The following is a 19,765-nucleotide window of genomic DNA, read 5'->3' on the forward strand; positions in this document are numbered from 1 at the left end:
CCACCATCAAAATAACCCCTTTGGAGAATCACAGTTTTGCAGTTTTTTCAAGATTTTTTTTAACATTGAGTCATATATTAAACCATAATTAAAGAGCTTATACAGCTTTAAAAAACAGTAACAGCCAGTGGACAATTAATATGCCTGTATCTGCTTTAGATTAGACCAAACCAAGCCATACCTTAGTACCGGATTAGATAGACATGAAACAACTTGGAATTTGGTGCTTAGACTGAACCCTTTTCAAAGGGTCAAATAAGTAATTGTCCCACTTAGCTGCAAATAAAAGTTCTATGTAAGACCTAGCCAATATGATTTTAATGTTGCTGGAGTATCCTGGGGCCCTCTGGCAAACTGAAAACTGTACTTGCTGCCACTGAAGTTGTGCATTTCAACATATATAATTTTCATGTACCTTGTGTTTGGTAGAGCCATGAAAAACTATGCCTGTATTTAAAATTTTTAACTTGCTTTACTGCATGTACATTTAATGGCTAAGCATACATTCAAGATCCCTTTGCAAAAATTAGGGTTGATTTAATTGCGCTCAAGTGCTTTCTCAAAACAGTAAGTGGCTGAGGTACACAGAGTTGATATTTCAATAGAAGAGAACACATTTAGTCCAGGGTTGAACTGTGGACTCTTTGATGCCTCTGAACTTAATTTTTGCTTGCAGACATTTCATTACCTAACTAGGTATCATTATCAGTTCCTTTTTTTCTGTCCATGATAACCATTGTTCAGCCTTTGTCTGCTAGAAGGATGCTGATGGTTAAGTCCTCCTTAAAATCTTTGAGAGGTGCTTTATCCTCTGTGGTGACTAGTTTCTTATTCTGTGCTCTTCTGGTCTGTGATATGATTCTCTGCCTTATGTTTTCTTGGCTTTTGGGGCAAGTACTGCTGTGCTGTCCCAGCCAGTCTATGGGAATTGGATAGTTACTTAGGAATTATGAGCTGTCCCCTTAAGGGAAGGCATCATGGTGAATGTAGTTAAAGGTATCCTGAGAAATGTAGTTCATGTCACATGGCCACATCTGTAATCCCGATTGGTTTTCCTCACTTTTGCATGAACTCCCTAACTCATGGCAGCTGCTTTCTATTGCTACGAGATGGGTTAGGAGATAACTATCTTTTACTACAAGGCAGATATACAAAGGATTGGTCATTAAAGAAGAACTTCATCACAAACGTTATGAGGATACCTGATGAACCAATAAATGCACTTTGTTATGGACATCATGTTGAGTTATCTATCTGCATCTGTACAACTTCAAATCCACCTCTGTGCAGAAGGCAGAAAAACTGTGGTTTTAAATGCTGTTTCTAAGGCTATAAAGAATTCTAAATGATTAGCATTATCTATGTTATAGAGTTAAGGCCTTTCTGGGGGATGTTATGTTTTGTTCTGCCTTGCCAGTGAGCAGCTGGATTGGTTGACTACTCATAGCTGGGTTCAGATACCTCTTTGCTTCTGATGTTTAGCTTGAGCTGCCGGTTAGGGATTTTGTTTTCCATATTTCATCTTGTCTTAGAGATGTAGTCCTCATGGTAGTTGTCAATATTTTTGTGTGTTTTGGGGTTATATTTTGTTTTAGTTGCTCCTTGAGGGTACCCATGGCTTGCTGCTACTTGTTTCATCTGAGGTGAGCATCCATGATCATTCACCATATGATTTTTCACTTCTTTGTTGAGCTATTTTACATCCAGCCATGCTGTTTATTGTAGTTTTGTATGTGACACTGGTGGGCAGAGCACACGGTCATAGGCATTCATGCAGAAAGAATAGTTGTTCCTTGGTGGTTTGCCCACATGCAGATATGCATATTTTTTGAAGCATTTTATATGTAATTCCAATAGAAGTATATGTAGCTCAAGGCTGAACTGAACTGAGTTCTTGGTGCTGTCTGACTTGATTGTTTGCTTGCAAACATTTCATTATCCAACTAGGTAACATCATCAGTGTTAGACAGCTAACACCATGAATGCCAATGGCAGGCACTAATGATGTTACCTAGGTAGGTGATGTAAACAACATCTGCAGACAACCAAGCACAGAACATGCCAAGGACTCTAGAGTTGATATTTACAATATGAGAACTACATCATGTTCATACAGCAATGTCTTACTGGTTAATCTTGGGGGTCAGTTTTCTGAATGGCTAAGTTTGGCAATAACAGAGTGAATCTACAGATTTTACAATGGGGAGCAATCCTGTCTTATTTCACTTTGGATAAACAGAATAGGAGATTGATTGCTTGTCATCTCTTGAGTGTCACTCTGGAAGGAGAATGAGAAGAGTAGACTTGAAGAAGTCTATTGCTTACATGGTCTGTGCTTGGTTAAAAGTAAAGAATGTCAAGTAGAATACTGTAAATTAGTGGAGAATCATACATTCATCTTTGAAAAATGCATTAATAGGAATCAAACAGCTTTGTCTGATTGGCCTTTACTCAAGTAAACAAACTGTTAACTTGCTCTGAAGTGTCAAGATGATGTCAATATGTGAAGAAAACAAAAGTGGTTGACTCCTGTGATGAAAAGATGCTATCAGGTTGCACATTAGTTGGAAAACACATCTTTGAATTAGCACATGATTGGAGTTATTGATTAGGCAATTAGGCAAGTCTCATGCTTGACAAAAGCCAGCATTCAGTGAAATATGCAAATTTAATTAATAGCCGTTTTTTCCTTTCCTGAAAGGCTATTGTGATAATTATTTGAGAATTAGATTAGCAGTGTGAGACTTTTTATACCATACACAGGACACTAAAGAGCTGATACGAGTAGGAGCTTTTGATCAACCTTCATGCCACCCACACAATATAAAAACAGTAGCTGAGATGTTGTGTGAGGATTGGGGAGGTTCAAGTCCTCTCTGAGCCATGGAAGCTCAATAGGTGATTTAGCTTGTTTCTTTCTTGCTTCCCCCTTTTAAAATTTGTCTTTACAATAGAAAGGAAAAGGAAATATTTATTGGTATATGCACATGCAAAAACAACAACAACCAGGATTGTTGTGAAGATTTAAAAAAAGGAAAAGCTCTGTAAATCACTTTGAGGAAATGAGGAAGATAAAACCAACTTCACTCATGTTTGATGTAGCAGACCAAATGACATTTCCTGGCTATTTCTGTTCTATTGAGAAATAAAATTTAAAAAATGGTGGCGAGCTAATTTTGGTGAGAGGCATTGTGCACAATATGGAGAGTGGCTGAACTTCTCCCCATCCTTGGGGTGCAGCTACTTCATACCTCATCCATCCAGACAAGACATAAAAAGAAGTCAGAAGCAGCAAAAACTCTCCAAGTTTACCCATCCTGTAGTGATTCCTACCTCCCAATTTTATCTCTGCGTATCAGAAAGGGAAGTCATTTTTAGAGTTTTCCCTCCTAGGGTTAGACAATATACAGACAATATACAGAGCCATATCTAAGGCATATCTTAGATCTTCTAAAATACCACCCAAGATGGAATTTGGATGCTTTATTTCATGGCTTACGTTCAGACATAATGCTATTAATACAATGTATTTTTTATGTATCATAAACAAGGCCAATAAATGCAGGCGTAAGGGAATGTTACAACCTCCTTCGAGGCTCCCAAGGGAAAGCTTTACTGTGTTACAGATATCATTCATACATACATACATACATACATACATACATACATACATACATGTGTGTGTATAGCAATATTAAACAAATAGACATTACAAGAAGAAAAATATTTTTTAAAAAACACACTAGAATTGTAGGTGCAAGATGTTCCTAAATGCTCATGCTGACTGTTTTTGCAAATCTAAAATTAATGTGGAAATGGATTGAAATAAACATGTCAAATTTGTCTGTCCTAAGGTAAGCATACTTTGAATTCCAGCCTCAGGGACTTGCTTATTTGGAAATATGACACCAAACATTGACAGCAGCACTCCTGAATTAAAAGGAAGGCTTCACTTATGATTTTATTCATAATCTTTTTACGACCAATGTGTGATAAGTGGATTATATGTCAGGCAGACTAAGGCCTGTCAGAATTAATGAGGTAATAATCTACCAACATGCAATATTATTAATTCAATCGCAAGAGAATTAATATATTTACAAAACCTAATTAGCAGTTTGTTACTGTCTAAGAAATTTAAACAAATCTGTAGCATTACTGACCATCTGGGTTTGAAATCTCAGTTTGGGATTTAATTAGGAAATAATTGTGATAGAAAATTAGTCCTTATTAGTTAGCTAATTATCAGCTTTGCACTAATTGAAATGATTCTCCTGTAGGTTTGGGAAATCATTTGTATGTAGAAGTAAAAAAATTAAAAGATTCTGCATCCCTTGAGATTTAGAAGAACACGACAACTGTTTATTTTGGAGAAAAAAACCCCGATTATTACATCTTACCAAATCCAAACATGTATTTTAAAATAGGCTGAAACATTCAGCAATTACAGCAGAGGAAGGGGGTGCATTTAGTTATAGTGGTATTATTCTCTCTGTGTCTGTCTCAAAATACAGTAACAATCAAAATGTTAATAGGGTTACTATATTTAGAGCCCAGCCACTGGACAATAACGGGATAATTGGAATCAGGAGAGCAAAGATCCCACATGAAAGAAGGAATGGATATCCAAGCCCACTTTGGCTGAATGAGAGATAAAGCTTGCTATTATTCTCTTCCTCCTCTTAATAGGTAAAGTCTGAATGCTTGCTCTCTCATAAGTCCCATTCTCTAGCAACCTTACTTCCCCACAAGTAGGCCTTTATCTACAAGCAAATCATTGTGATGAAGATGTTACATTGCAGACAAGGTAATTATTTTCATAGTTGGAATGTCTTCTTATATCATCCACACCTGTCTCTTTTCACCCAACTTTCATTCTGTTAGATCACTGTCATTAATAAGTATGAAATATATTCACAAGACACACTAAGACATCATTAACTTAATTAGGATTTACTCAATTTTCACCAAACCATTAACTGATCACATAGTCTCGTTCATACAATGTTTGATTCAAATGTGGTTGGCTCGTTTGTGGTTCACCTTAAAAGTGACTTGCCAAGATTAAAATATTAAAGCATTGGAGGAAGGAGGGCTCACACAACATTTCTGAACTTGTTAACTCAAATCACAGAGAGACTGTTGACTCAGTTACTTGACTGAAGTATCTTAGGATTAACCTGGCTACTATATATCTAAGGAAGATATCTTGGAGTACATTCTTGCTGTTGTGGGGGCTGCCAAGCTGTTTTTTTACCAGCTTCTTTGTTTTGATTGGGACAACATTCCCCCCACCCCCAAAACAAAAAAACAAAAAACACCACAGTCATCTTCTGTGGTGATTCAGTTGGAGAAGACTTTGGGTCCGTATTTCAACCTTTTTCTTCTACCTTCATCAGAAAGGAGTAAAAAGAAGCCAAGAAACAGAGATGAGAAAGTGAACACACACTTCTCTGGATTTGAATAACATGCAAAACTAAGTTAAGATAAGGAAATCATTAATGTTGGGGACAAGAGGAATAAAATGCCTCTGTGCCAGAATAACACACCAATGCCATTGATCTTATTAAGTGTGTGGTGTAAATGCAACGAAAGCTCCATGTTTTGGTCATCATCACTAGAGATGGTATTATATTGTCAGGATTTAGCAGCTGTTGAGCTGAGTTTTTCCTATTTTAAATCACTGATTGGTTCAGGCCTGTGTATGCATGCCATTGCACTTTCAGACTTTATATCAACTGTTGGTCTAATAAATATTGACCAACAAGATCCCAAAATGAATTTGCCCCTTCTTTTTCTTGGTAAATTAGGTGGCACACAAATAATTGTAATAAAATAAACTGAATAAAAAAAACATCTGAAGGAATTTAAGATCCAAATTTAGTTCTATTTCTCTAGAATTTTTAAATCTGATTGCAAAAATCTGTACAATTGTAGTATTTGTCAATTCTTTGCAATATAATCTGATAGCTTGACATTTTTTTCCCTCACACACCGAAGCTACTCATCCTGAAACCTACAGTGGTAACATAATGCTAGCATCACAGTTACACCAATGTAATTATGGCAAGATATCAACTATTTCTAATATTGTATAATTTTGATATACAACACTTATAGGACTTGAGCCTAAGCCCATGTATTTCTGTGTAGACATGTACTATGTAGGATTCGTGATTTGCTTGTAGTTACACACAAGATTGCAACCTAAAACATGCTTAATTCACTAAAATGTTACATAAAGAAAATTATTACTTTTTATGTTATTCTTTAGCACTGATAAATTATTTCTAAGATTCCACGTGGGCCCTAAATTATACAGTATTGAACGTTAAGACCCAGTTGGCTTTATCACTCTCTCTATAAAATCGCTGGAAGTCTCAACCAACTAATAAATTGCATTCAAAGATGGTTCTGTTGACATTTGTACAAACCCTCAGAGAATAGTTTTTACTGTAGTGTATCTTCACAAACTGCATTCAGAATTGAAGTTCTACTTTCTGCATTTCCAGGGACTATAGAATTGCCATTTCAATACTATTAGGTAGCTTTTGATCAATGTATTACCATGTAGAGTCAGAGTATGAGCAACACATTTTAAATCAGCATCTTTTTAAAACTATCTATTGGGAGTTTTACTTATTAACATAAAACCAAAGGTCAAATTAGCAGAATCCTGCTATCATGCTTCACTAAACACCTTAACTATTCAGAATGTTGCCGTAATTCTATCAAATCCACAAGCAACTAAAAACTTTACTAACATGTCTAAGACACAAGAGCTTATGTGTGATGGTAAGTATAGTGAAGCGGTTTAGCTAGGGTTACTGTTATATCTGGGAGGACGGTTCAAGAACGGAGGCAAGACTCAGATAGTAACTAAAGCTCTTTATTTGTGACTTCAGATCTGAGCAACTAAACCCAGCCACAGCAGCCCCTTTTATAGGGCTGGCTGCGGCTAGGCAGCCAATGAAGGCGATTTGTGTTTGCCGCTCTTGGCAGGGCCAATCGTGGCAGCCCGTTTACTGGCCAATCGCATCAGTCTATGGTGACCAATCACGATCGGCTTTCAACGGGCCAATCAGATTTGCAGGCTACGAGCCTGCTAGTCCGGAACACCCCTCCCATCTCAGTTCCGTTTAAGGGGTGGAGTAATATAGTCTCGCAGGTAAGCAGGTCTTCGCACCTGTCTGCCTGACTTACGCACTTCCGCTTGACCCTGTTCAAACCCGGGTTCAGATGGACTGCTTGCTGGATCAAACGGGAACGGTGAACCGGTGTCATGGTCAGGGCTCTCCTCTGGTGCCTCCGGGGTGATGAAGTCCTCAGCCTCGCTGTTACTGTTCTGGCTCCCGGGGCTCACTGAACCTGCCTGGATGCTGCTTCCTGGCGAAGCGTTCGACTGTCCAGTCTCAGTTGCAGCTGGTGAGTGTTGCCAACCATGGTGCGGTGATCTTCGGAATAGACAGGTGTTGGTTCTAATTCTGAGTTCACTGCTTCCCCTCCCCCCCAGTGTCAAAGTTAGGGTCAGGGTTGGAAGATGAGGTTAGTCTGGAACGCAGTTGGTCAATATGGCGTTTCCATGGTCTGCCATCAGTGGTGAGTAGACGGTAGGAGCGGGGGCCCGTAACTTGAGTTACCTGGGCAGGAATCCAAAGGGGATCCCCAGAAATTTTTTGCGAAAACAAGGTCTCCTACCTTGAAAACATGGTGCTTGCTGCTGGAACCCAGGGGCTTTTCCGGGTGTAGGCAGGGTGCAAACGATCTAGAGGCGATCTGAGTTTCCTGGCCATCAGGAGTTCAGCTGGGCACTTGTTGGTCGTGCTGTTTGGTGTGATGTGTTGTAGGAGCAGCATTCTAGTGACTTTGTCGTGGATGTTGCCTTGATCCATTTTCTGCAGGGTTTTCTTTGTAAACTGAACCATTCATTCAGCCCTACCATTCGCTGCAGGATGAGCCGGCGATGTGAGTGCGTGTCGGATGCCCCGTTCCGCTAAATACTGTTCAAAGGCTAAGGCAGTAAATTGGGGCCCATTGTCAGAGACCAGGACATCTGGTAACCCGTGTGTGGCGAAGAGTCTGTTCAGTTTTTTAATGACCGCCTCAGTAGTGGTTGCTTTCATTTTATTGACCTCAAGCCAGTTTGAGTAGGCATCAACAGTTATTAAGAAGGTGTGGCCTCTCGTAGGTCCTGCAAAGTCAATATGAATGCGAGACCAAGGACCCCTGGGTGTTTCCCATTCTGTTGGTGGGGCTTTGGGTGGAGCAGAGTGGTTTTCCTGGCATTTGTTACAAGAGGCGACCCAGGTTTTGATTTGTTTATCTATACCTGGCCACCAGGTGTAACTTCTTGCCAGTGCTTTCATACGTACGATGCCTGGGTGTCCATTGTGTAGCATTTGCAATACTCTTTTTTGTAACTTAGCTGGTACAACAACTCGGTCTCCCCACAAAACGCACCCTTTTTGTGAAAAAAGTTCCGTTTGTCTGTTTTTAAACGGCTTAAACAGTTCCTTAGTGTCGTAATCTGGCCATCCCCTCTCCACCCAGCCAAGAACTCGTGCCAAACAAGAGTCTTTTTTGGTTTCCAAGGCGATGTCTTGAGCCGTTAGTGGAGGCGATGGCATTGTTTCTATTTGCAGTACGGGGAGTGTGGGAGCTGGGTCTTCCTGTGGCTTGGGTAGTGGTGAGCGGCTCAAGGCATCTGCGTGGGGAATAGATTTCCCCGGGCGGTACTTTAATTGATAGTCGTAGGCAGCGAGAAATTCCGACCATCGCGTCATTCTGGGGGAGAGAATGTGTGGAGTAGGTTTGTCGCCCGCCAGGATCCCAAGTAGTGGCTTATGATCCGTTATAATAGAAATTGGTCTCCCATAAACATATTCATGAAATCGTTTTATTGCAGAGACAATTGCAAGGGCTTCTTTATCTAATTGGCTATAGTTTCTTTCTGTTTTTGATAGAGTTCGTGAAAAAAATGCAATTGGTGCTTCTGAGCCGTTTGGTAGGATGTGGCTCAGGATGGCCCCTACCCCAAATGGTAAGGCATCACACGTGACAGTCAAAGGTAGTGTCTCGTTATACTGAATTAGTACTGCCTTTGAGGTAAGGAGGTCTTTTACTTGCTGGAAGGCGTGTTCCTCCCGACATCCCCAATTCCAGGATGCCCTTTTATCGAGTAGTCTATGAAGGGGCTCAGCAACAGTCGCCTTCTGGGGTAGGAAGATGTTATAAAAGTTAATAAGTCCCAGGAAGGCTTGGAGGTCGGTTTCGTTTTTAGGTCTTGGGGCGTTTTTGATAGCTGCCAATTTTTTTTCTGTGGGGTGGATTCCTTGCTTGTCAAGGAGGTAGCCAAGAAACTCCACCCTTTCTGTGCAAAGCTGGCACTTTTCCTTCTTAACCTTGAGGCCAGCGTTTTTGAACCTCTGTAGGACTGTTCTGAGACGTTTTTCTAATTGTTTTTTTGTGGGTGCTACTATTAATACGTCATCAAAATAGGGCACGACCCCTTTTATCCCTTGTAATAGTCTCTCCATCAGGCTTTGGAAGATGCCTGGGGCTATGCTTACACCAAACTGGAGCCTGTTGCATTTGAATGCACCACGATGTGTGACTATAGTTTGGGCTTCTGCAGTCTCGGGATCAACTGGTAGCTGTTGATACGCTTGGGCCAGATCTAATTTTGCGAATATTTTGCCACCCCCAAGTGAATGCAGGAGATGTTGAACAACTGGCACTGGGTAGGCGCTCTGCTGTAGTGCGTGATTGAGGGTGGCCTTGTAGTCACCGCAGATTCTTATGGACCCATCAGGTTTTATGGGGGTGACAATTGGTGTCTCCCATCGGGCGTGGTCAATAGGTCCTAACACGCCTTGCGCAATTAATTTGTCCAGTTGCTCGTCAATTTTGGATTTAAGAGCAAAGGGAACTCGGCGTGGCTTTAGACGAATGGGTGCTATGTCGGGGCGAAGATTAAATGAAATAGGGGACCCCTTGTACTTGCCTAGGCTTTCGTTGAACACTTCTCGGAAATCGTGGATGAGAGCCGCCTCCCAGTCATTGTCTTCAGTATGATGGATGCCAGCCACTCTGATTCCTAGTGGCGCGAACCACTGAAGACCCAATAGACTTGGCCGGTCTCGGTCTACGACGGTGAGTGGTAGAATTGCCTTATGTCCCTTGAACGAGACCTGCACATGGCGGGTACCTGCGACTGGAATCCGGTTGCCTTGATAGTCTTTTAGTATGATTCTCTGACTGCTGAGGTCTTGGCGTCGGATGTTGGGGACTAGCTGCTTGAGTGTTCTCCAGGATACCATGGATAGTGATGACCCAGAGTCGACTTCCATGTTGCACGGTTTTGTTTTCAATCGTGACCTCTACTTGGATCTTTTTAGCGTCAAGTGATGAAGCGTGGCCGATGATGATGGTTTGATGAGCCTCCTCTCATCTGGGGGCATCGTTAAACCTTCGGGGTCTGCTGTACTGGTTCCACTGGTTGCTAGGGCGGTCCCTCTGCGTGGTGGCGTTGCCATCGTTTCTCTTTGGGCTGCTCCCTCTCCGTCTGGGGCTGGAATTTCTCTTGTTTCTGCATACCTTCGCGATTGTGTCCCGTTTCAAAAAGCGGCATATGGCATCTAAGAATCTGCATTCGGATCGGGATGGTTTCCCCGCATCCGGCGCATTAGTAGTTGGCTTTGCGACCCCACTGGTCCCGTTGCTCACGTTCTGACCGGAGCCTGTGGACTTCTTCTTCCTCGCTGTCTGAGGATGACTCGACGTCTTCGTGATGGGTGGTTGATGTGTACTTGTCTGAAAGTTTCCCAGCATCGTTGGTGGGTTGGCGGTTGGTCCCGCTGGTTCGACGCATTCGTGCTGCCAATTTACAAGTGGCTTCGGCTGCTGTGGCATCTGCTATGGCATCTGCAAGCGAGATGTCTCCCTTGGCCATGATCTTGCTCTGGGTGGTTGGGTCTCTGAGGCCAAGGATGATGCGATCTCTCATGGCTTCTTCGAGGTTGGCGAAGCCACACAAACCACCCAGGTTCCTCAGGTCTGCCACAAAATCCCCAACGCTCTCACCCTCACGTTGGTCCCTCTGGTAGAACTCATGCCTGTGAATGAGAGTTGGCATGGCTGGGGCGTAATGGTTGCGCAGGATGGGAGCAAGGGTGTCCCAATCCATGGTTTTAACTTCAGCTGGCTTGGCTAAGGCTTTAGCCATCTTAAAAATGGCTGGTCCACAATGGGTTAGAAAAATGGCTCGTTTCTTGCTGGGCGTGGCATCTTTGAGGTTGTTGGACTCCAGGAACATTTGAAATCTGTCCATGTATGAGTCCCAGTCTTCGCTAGCTGGATCGAATGGTGCGGGTGGTATAGCGCTGCTGGCCATGTCGCCGTCATTGCGCTCTGTCAGCCACGTGCTCCTTCGGCTAGCTCAATTCAATAGCTTCTGTTGCCTCCGCATCCCATCCTCGTCGCCAGTGTTATATCTGGGAGGACGGTTCAAGAACGGAGGCAAGACTCAGATAGTAACTAAAGCTCTTTATTTGTGACTTCAGATCTGAGCAACTAAACCCAGCCACAGCAGCCCCTTTTATAGGGCTGGCTGCGGCTAGGCAGCCAATGAAGGCAATTTGAGTTTGCCGCTCTTGGCAGGGCCAATCGTGGCAGCCCGTTTACTGGCCAATCGCATCAGTCTATGGCGACCAATCACGATCGGCTTTCAGCGGGCCAATCAGATTTGCAGGCTACGAGCCTGCTAGTCCAGAACAGTTACCATTCGCGAACTACTAAACTCTGGATTACTAAACTACTAAACTCTCAAGTCTAAACTACTAAACTCTCAAGTCTAAACTACTAAACTCTCAAGTCCAGCAAAGAATTGGAGTTTTCTATATCCTTTTATTGCCATATGTACCATTTACCGTTTGGATATTTGCACCCAGATCTAGTGAAACCTTGGCTTATATTGCAAATGAAATTCCCTGGGTCAATTTCATCTAGTAACAAACTTCCATGTGGATCTGCACAAATGATTAGAAAGAGGGGCTTTGTAATGCATGAGGATGTATATGAAGCACCTCTTCTCCCATTGTTAAGACAAACTGCATCTCTTTCCTGACTTGTATGACAGCTCCAGAAGTTTATTTTGACTGTTCCTGCAAAGATTTTCACAGTCCTATTGCTATTTTGTAGATAAGACATTATTTGCAGTTTAGGTCAGAGGTGATATTCAACAGGTTCTGATCAGTTCTGGAGAAGCGGTAGCGGAAATTTTGAGTAGTTTGGAGAACCAGTAAATACCACCTCTGATTGGAGATTTCACAGTATCCTTCCCCTGCCATGCCCACCAAGCCACGCCCACAGAACCAATAGTAAAAAATTTGAATCCTACCACTGGTGTAGGTGCAATACAGATAGTCCTCAACTTACAACTGGTCATTTAGTGATCATTCAAGGATTATAACGGTACTGGAAAAAGTGACTTATGACCATTTTTCACAGTTACGACTGTCACAGCACGATCACATTATCAAAACTCAGGTGCTTGTTATTGGTCTTTTAAATATATAATAGTATTTTAAATATATAAATGGAAGTAAATTACAGTTCACATTTTTCTGTGTTTATTCCTTATGTGATCTAATAAAGCTAATAAGTACTGGGTACAGGCCAATTATAATAATGCCTTCATTCTCTACTAATATAAAATAAGAGATTTGGAATAAACAGTTATGGATATCTACTGGGACATGTCTACATAAACTCATTCAATAATCCTTCTACCCAGGGAAATCTAATAGACCAATTTCCAGATAGACCAATGTTATCAAAACACTGTTTCCAGAATTTGTGGGGGGGGGGGGATCCTAGTAGATAAATTGGGATAAAGTTAGTTTATATCCTCACAGTGTAGGAATATCTTTCATTAGAACACAATGGATTCTACTCTAGTAATAGGAAGTAATAATAGTCACAAAATGATCACTAATACAACTCAAATGGATTAGAAACATATACTGAAATATATCACCAACATTTAACTTAGGCAATAAATAATAGATTAATGAATATAAGTTAGGGCTGTTTACATTTATTTTCTGTATGGTATAAATAGCCTTGTGAGTATATCCTTTTGCTTGGGACCAAGATAAAATTGCCTTACTTCCTTTGGTAAAATTTATGGACAATGTTAAACTTTCCATTCATCATGATTAGTGTGGCTTCCCCTGCTGGCCATTGTGAATTGAGCTCTGTCCTTTTGAAGGTTGAAAAGATCAAAGGCCTCATAATCAGTATCAACAGAATTGACCAAGAGTCAACTACTTCAAATCAGATGGTGCCAGTTTCTTTCCCATCATATACATCAGGGATGTCAAACTCATGTCATCACAGTAGCATCATGAGACGTATCACAACTTTTTTCCCCTTTGCTAAACCAGGTGTGACACATCTGGCCCGTAGGCTGCGATTTTGGTAGCCCTGATATACATAGTACTGGCAATCCTCCCATCCATTCATGTGTTTTGCTGCCGGCTAAGTTCCTTTCAACATCACAGTTCCATTTGCTTACCTTACTAAGAAGGGTAGTGATCAATTTGTGGCCTTCTCGGACTTCTTCATAAAGATGATTAGAGAGTGCTACTACCCTAGAACTGACCACATGAATGAAAAGGAAAAATATGCTTGCCTATTCTTCAAGAACCAATAGAAAAGACAACAGTTAGCTTCTACAGTCTTCTAAAGTTCTCTGGATCTAAGTCTGGAGAAGTGTGTTCAATTTATTAGCTGCTAGAATATGTGCCTACTTCATTGATCCATTCACTGGTTTCCAGGCACAATTTGACCAGTGAATACAGTACCAGATCTTCAGTAAAGGGATGTAACTTTCTTGACCCTTTATTTTAGGTTGAAATCAGACTTTCATCTAAGGTAGGGGTGTCCAACCTTGGCAAGTTTAAGACTTGTGGACTTCAACTCCCAGAATTCCTCAGCCAGCTTTGCTGGAAATGTGCCTAACTGATGTAGGTTCTGTTGACTTGTTCTAGGCTTCTTAAACTGAATTCTGTATTCCTTTTGCCTAAGAGTCTGTGGCACTAGTATCTAGTGTATTGGTTTTTATCTACTGTTGTTGCTATAACTTTCACTTTTAAATATATTTTATCACTTCTAGTTTGGTCAACTAGCCTATGACACCTGCAAGAATGTATGTGCAGTCAATTTCTTGATAAGACTCCTTCTGTTGCTTTCTATAATACATTGCAGAAATTCTTTGTGGTCATTCTAATCCTGGTAGTCCATCTCAGTCCAACCTAGAAATTCTGTAATGTTATAAGAAAAACGTACGTATTTGCTGTCAATTACAGTAGGAAAAAAAATATGCAGTTAGAATGGAGGTTGGGTATTTTGTTTATTTGTTTTATTTATTTTTGCATCTCCATATGCATACAGGAAGAGGGCAGCCTGGTCTGCTAGTTTCACAGTAGCTTTGGATATTATTGCTTTTCCCACAGAGAAAATTGTGCCGCCTCTATGTGTTGTTGTTGACAACAGAAGTATTTTAATGCTGTTAGTATGGTAGGATTGCTCTAAATGTTCTTGAATTATTTCACTCCCTAATTCTCTTGCAAAGGCTCATGGTAAACAATTGTCCACATCTGGAAACTTAAAACCCTGACACTAATATAATGGTAAAAATATTCAAACATGTTTTCTCTCGGATTGTGTTGGATTAATTTGGAAACTGGTTTCATAATATTCTTATGATCAAATATTGTATAATCTGATTAAACAGAGAGCTTTTTACAGCAGCAGTTCAAGCTTCCCCAGTTTGCTTCTGATTGGCAACCATTTCATATAAGGGCACCACTGCTGCTAGAGGAAATGCTGAAATTCGTATCAATGGGTACATGTGGGGATTTACCTGCTGCTGCTACATTTGGTGAGATATACCAGCTATGAAAACTGCTGTCAGCTGAGGTGCAATTTTGGATGGAGCATGCCATGTTTTTAAGTAGCCAAGTTTTATACCAGTAGTTTTTGGACTGAAGTTTTGATTAGTGAGACAAGCTAAAATAAGTATGTGTATTTGTATACTGCCCAACACAGAACTTTACCTTGTCTTATTCTGCCAGTTAAAAATATTTTCCAAAAAAGGAAGAGCTTTTCCAAAAGCTTGATTTCTTTGGCAGTAGCACAACAATAATATAAGGCTTGAATTTATTTCTTAGTCCTTCAAAATTTTTTAGTAGACAGCTTATTACAAAGGACAGGTTTGTAGTTTGTAGTATTATTGTCTCGTCTTCCTCCCACTCTGCTAACTTCTTTCAAGTACAATATCAGCTACAATGCAGCTATAACCTCTAAGTTATTAAGTGTTGTACCTTATGATTCTTGACTCTTGACGAATGTATTTTTTCATTTATGTACACTGAGAGCATTTGCACTAAGACAAATTCCTTGTGTATCCAATCACACTTGGCCAATAAAGAATTCTATTCTATTCTATTCTATTCTATTCTATTCTATTCTATTCTATTAAGTTACAGTCTCTTTGGGGGCCTGTTAATCTGCATTACTCCTTCTTTCACTCTTTCTTAAAAGATAGAAATCTTCAAAACACTCTGGTTATATAACAGGATTGATAGAAAATTCAAGACTCTTTAGAATTCAGCATCTGTCAGAAAGAGGCCAAAGCTAGGACAAAGAATAAAACCAAGAAATATCACATATTACACATCAAATATTTTTTTTTTTTGGTATACAAAGGACCTTGGCCTACAAGGAAGGCTCAGTGAATATGTTTGTGTGTTTCCAAACAGCAATACCAATAGAAGAAGTTGAGAAGATGTGTGTCTTCCTGTTTAGCTCGGTGTGCAGAACCAGGATGCAGCACAACTGTGTGAAAGATAAGCAGCAGCTGTGGGCCCTGCATGGCCCATGGGCAGGACAGGTACAGAGCTCTAAAATACTACTGACTTCATGCCCAAGGCAGGAGAAACTGGACATGGTCTCCCACTTCCTACCCTGATGCCTCAAACATCAAATATCAACATGCCACACCAAACTAATTCAGATAGAGCAACTTTATTGTTCATCAAACTGAAACTCCAGAAAATGATTGGAACATTAAATGAGTCCTCACATGTACATCTATATATATAAAAGTGAAATACCACTCACGCATTATCACAAAATCTCCAGAATTGTAAATCCTACAAATTTGAACATACTTGGCACGTATGTTCCTCTTGGCTTCTAGGTGCTCACTAAAAAAGGATTTTTCGAAATGACCATCAGAGCATTAATATTTCCTCTATAATTATTAACATGCCCTGATGCTAAGGAGTTCTATTCCTCCTTCCCACCTGAAAAGAAATCTGTTCCAAATGCAAAACACAAGCAGAGGAGAGGAGTTTCAGTTTCAGTTTTCATTTCATAGCACTAAGAAGCTTTAGTACAGAACAGTCGAGCTAAGCTATGCCCAGGCTCCTTGCTGTCTCCTTCTTGCTCATGCAGCAAATACTGTTTCAGTTTCCAAACAGCCCCCAACTCTGTCATATACTGACAGGACACCAGCCAGATGAATACCAATGGATGCTGGTAGGCAGAGGCAGAATCCCCCACTTTTTTTTCCTTCCCCAAAACTAAGCTCCATCACATAGTTTCGTAGCAAAACATGGGTATCGAGCTAGTTTGCATATATTTGATATAAGATATTAGGTCTGTTATGGAAGAAAGGTGGTATGAGTAAGTTTATAACCCAACTAGGACAGTGGTTGGAGAGTACAATAGGATGGAACCAGGAGATGGATAGCAGCCCAGATTTTTCCAAAATTTATCCTTAGCTCCTGTGAAATAGCTTAGCAGTTCCTATCCTGTAAATGATGTGCCTTTTTTGCACCAAAAAGTAGATTAAATTAATGGGGATGGAGCATGCCTTCCTGGCTCTTCAGCTCGAGTTTATTGATCCTAGCATATTTTTTACTCAGAGCATCTTTCAGTTGGAAAGACAGAATAAAATAATTTCAAGTCAACTCTTATCATTAATTTGCCTTTTGCAAGCACTTGTTCATGCCAAATAAGGTGTGTTTAGCTTTCGCCAAGGATGAGCAGAGCAAAGCAGAGCCCCTGGGGGATTTTTGGCACTGATTGGCCATGAAGAAGGGGACTGGGGTGGGGGTGGTGGCAAGGTTTGAGGTTGGCAGGGAACTAATGAATGTGCTATGTTTGCTCATCTTTACAGAGTCACTTATTACCCCTAATTGGGAGGGAGAGTTCAAACAAGCACAGAGGAGCAGTTGTCACAGGAGCGTGACATGGTTTTAAAGAGGCAGTTAAGGAGGATTGCACTGCCTGGACTTGCCCTCTGATTTCCTCCCACATCCTGGCTTGGAGCCTGGCACACATCCGACTCAAAGTGGGGCCTTTGTCAGGAAACCCATTACAAGGCAGCAGTCTTTCAAAACAATCAGAACAAGACAAGTCATTTGAGGGAGCTATAGACAGACGCACAGCTGTCTCAGACACTCAGAAAGTCAACAGCTGACGGAAGGGATGGACCGGCTTTGGCTCCAAAAAGAGAGAAAGATGTGATTGGAATTAATTTGTGGTGCATAGTTTGGAGCTGTTCTTGATTAAAAGCCTTTTCCTTGAAGAGTCCCTTGCACCGTAAAAAAGGAAGTATTAATATTAGAGTGCATGAATTGGATGCTAACATTCTTACATTTCAAAGGAGGTAGCTAGATTGATCTGAATCAGTTTCTGCCTAATTCTTTTTTTCCCCTTCAGTATTATGCAGCAAGGATTTCTATAATATCTGGAAATACTTTCATTTTCTTCTTTAAAACCAAGATGCACTTATACATGTGTTAATGTTATATTATAAATGTACAGTTTTTTGAAATGGTCCCTAATGGTTGTTGCATTCCTTGGCATTGTAGAAAATTATCAGTCTTGAGTCTTCTGTGCTCTTTTGCCAAAATGGTGGCCTGGCATGTATCAGAATTATAATTTTGACTGAAATTCTACTAGAAAGAATGGCTCACTCTGCCTCTTTTTGTGACACAGGACTCAGGATCTATGCGATACATCTGATCTAGAATGTTAAAATACTGCAACTTACAGCACCTGACAAATGGTAGAGAGTTATATCAACCTGCCTAACGTCTATATGAAGAGAACCTCAGAACAGAGATCCTGGATGAATATGGAAAGAAATATTCCTTGAGGTACAGGCAAGAACTACAAGAGATAGTGACTTGTAGAAATTTCCAAAACAGCCTCTCTATTCAGGGATTCCCAACATATTGAAGATGGAATATTGAAAAAAAATATTGCGGGATCCTTTGCAAGTGACATTTGAAGGGCCCTGCCTGTTGCTAAAAATATTTCTATATTAGCAGCAACTTCCTAGAGTGCTACCTGTCTCTCCTTCAAAAGAGAATTACACTTCCTAACAAAGCACTGAGCTACAGTCTAAAGCAGGGGTGTCCAACCATGACAACTTGAAGCCTGGCGGACTTCAACTCCCAGAATTCCCCAGCCAGCAAAGCTGGCTGGGGAATTCTGGGAGTTGAAGTCCGCCAGGCTTCAAGTTGTCATGGTTGGACACCCCTGGTCTAAAGGAACCCATCAGAGCATTCTTGGAAACAAATATGCTGGATCTGGGTCTTTCCTGGGGGGAGGGGAGGGCAGGGAATCTGCTTTTTATTAAGATCAAGGGCTGAAGCAGGGCACAATTATAATGTCCCCAGGCATCATTGTAGTGATCCCAGCTGGATCACATTCCAGGTACCAAATAACCCATGTCATTCAAATTAGAAACAACATTATATTCACTAGGCCAGATAACAAAGTTGTGGATTTTATTATTCCTGTATAAGGTTGGTTTCTGAGTTTACCCAGTTAAACAGATTCTTGCTTAAAACCAAGAGAACGAAATTTTCATTTTTAAAAAATCCTAGGCATAATTGACTTACTTGATTAACATGGAATAAATGGCTTTCAGAAGAGATTTGATATAAATGCATGATCACGTAGGCATTGGCAAACAGCCACAATGGTGAAAAAAAAAATGACATTGCTCATGATGTTACAGTGCAAAATCCACCCTTTTGAATCTGTGTCCCAATGTAAGTATGGAAGTCATGAGTCATTTCAACCCTCTGCCTCACTCATCCCCCAGATCCTATGCATGATTATATATTAATGTTCATTAACTATTGTAAGTAACTAACCAGCATGTCTACACCCCAAGGCAGCTGGGAGGGGAAAAAAAACAGTCCAAAGCAGTTGCATTCATAAACTGCTTATCAATTTATGGGCATTTTGATGACTGTAGATGGAAAGAGTGGAAAAGGCTGTTTCCACTTACGACTTGTAGTACTTTCACCCGGGCACTGTTGAGATGATATATAAAGCCTGTGCTCATTACTGTTTGTTGGCAGAAGAAAGATTGGAAGTCACTAGTGGGCTCTCATTTAAGACAATACAGTACTATGAACTTGAGGAGAGCTTCTCTAGGAGCATGAATAGTTAGGATCTCTCTGCTTGTCCTCCATGTAAAGGGAGAGAACCAGAGAGATTTTCTCCAGAGGGAAAAATCAGTTTCTAGCCAACCTGGAGAGCTCTGTAGCTCTTGCTTTTCTGATAATGGACTTCTCTTACTTGGCCAGTTAATAGAGTGATGAGGAGAGACCAACATGACCTTGTCTGATTTGCTCCTTTTATCATGATTCCTCTATTCAGGTTATGCCATTTT

General features: G+C 40.7%; 1 long non-coding RNA gene across 3 annotated transcripts in view; it reads right to left on the minus strand.

The window, feature by feature from the left end:
* Positions 1-19,765, minus strand: part of LOC113436527 (uncharacterized) — a 156,458-nt gene that overhangs the window by 13,483 nt on the left and 123,210 nt on the right. For 2 of the 3 annotated variants that reach the window (XR_015743055.1, XR_015743053.1), the window contains exon 6: positions 3,645-5,390. The exons of the other annotated variant lie outside the window; for it this stretch is intronic. This is a non-coding gene — a long non-coding RNA (uncharacterized LOC113436527). Of the gene's footprint in view, positions 1-3,644; positions 5,391-19,765 lie in introns of those variants that run through there. 3 annotated transcript variants of the gene reach the window in all.

This window comes from Pseudonaja textilis, chromosome 3, assembly GCF_049901715.1.
Source record: "Pseudonaja textilis isolate UNSWEBS1 chromosome 3, rPseTex1.2, whole genome shotgun sequence".
Classification (NCBI taxonomy): domain Eukaryota; kingdom Metazoa; phylum Chordata; class Lepidosauria; order Squamata; family Elapidae; genus Pseudonaja; species Pseudonaja textilis.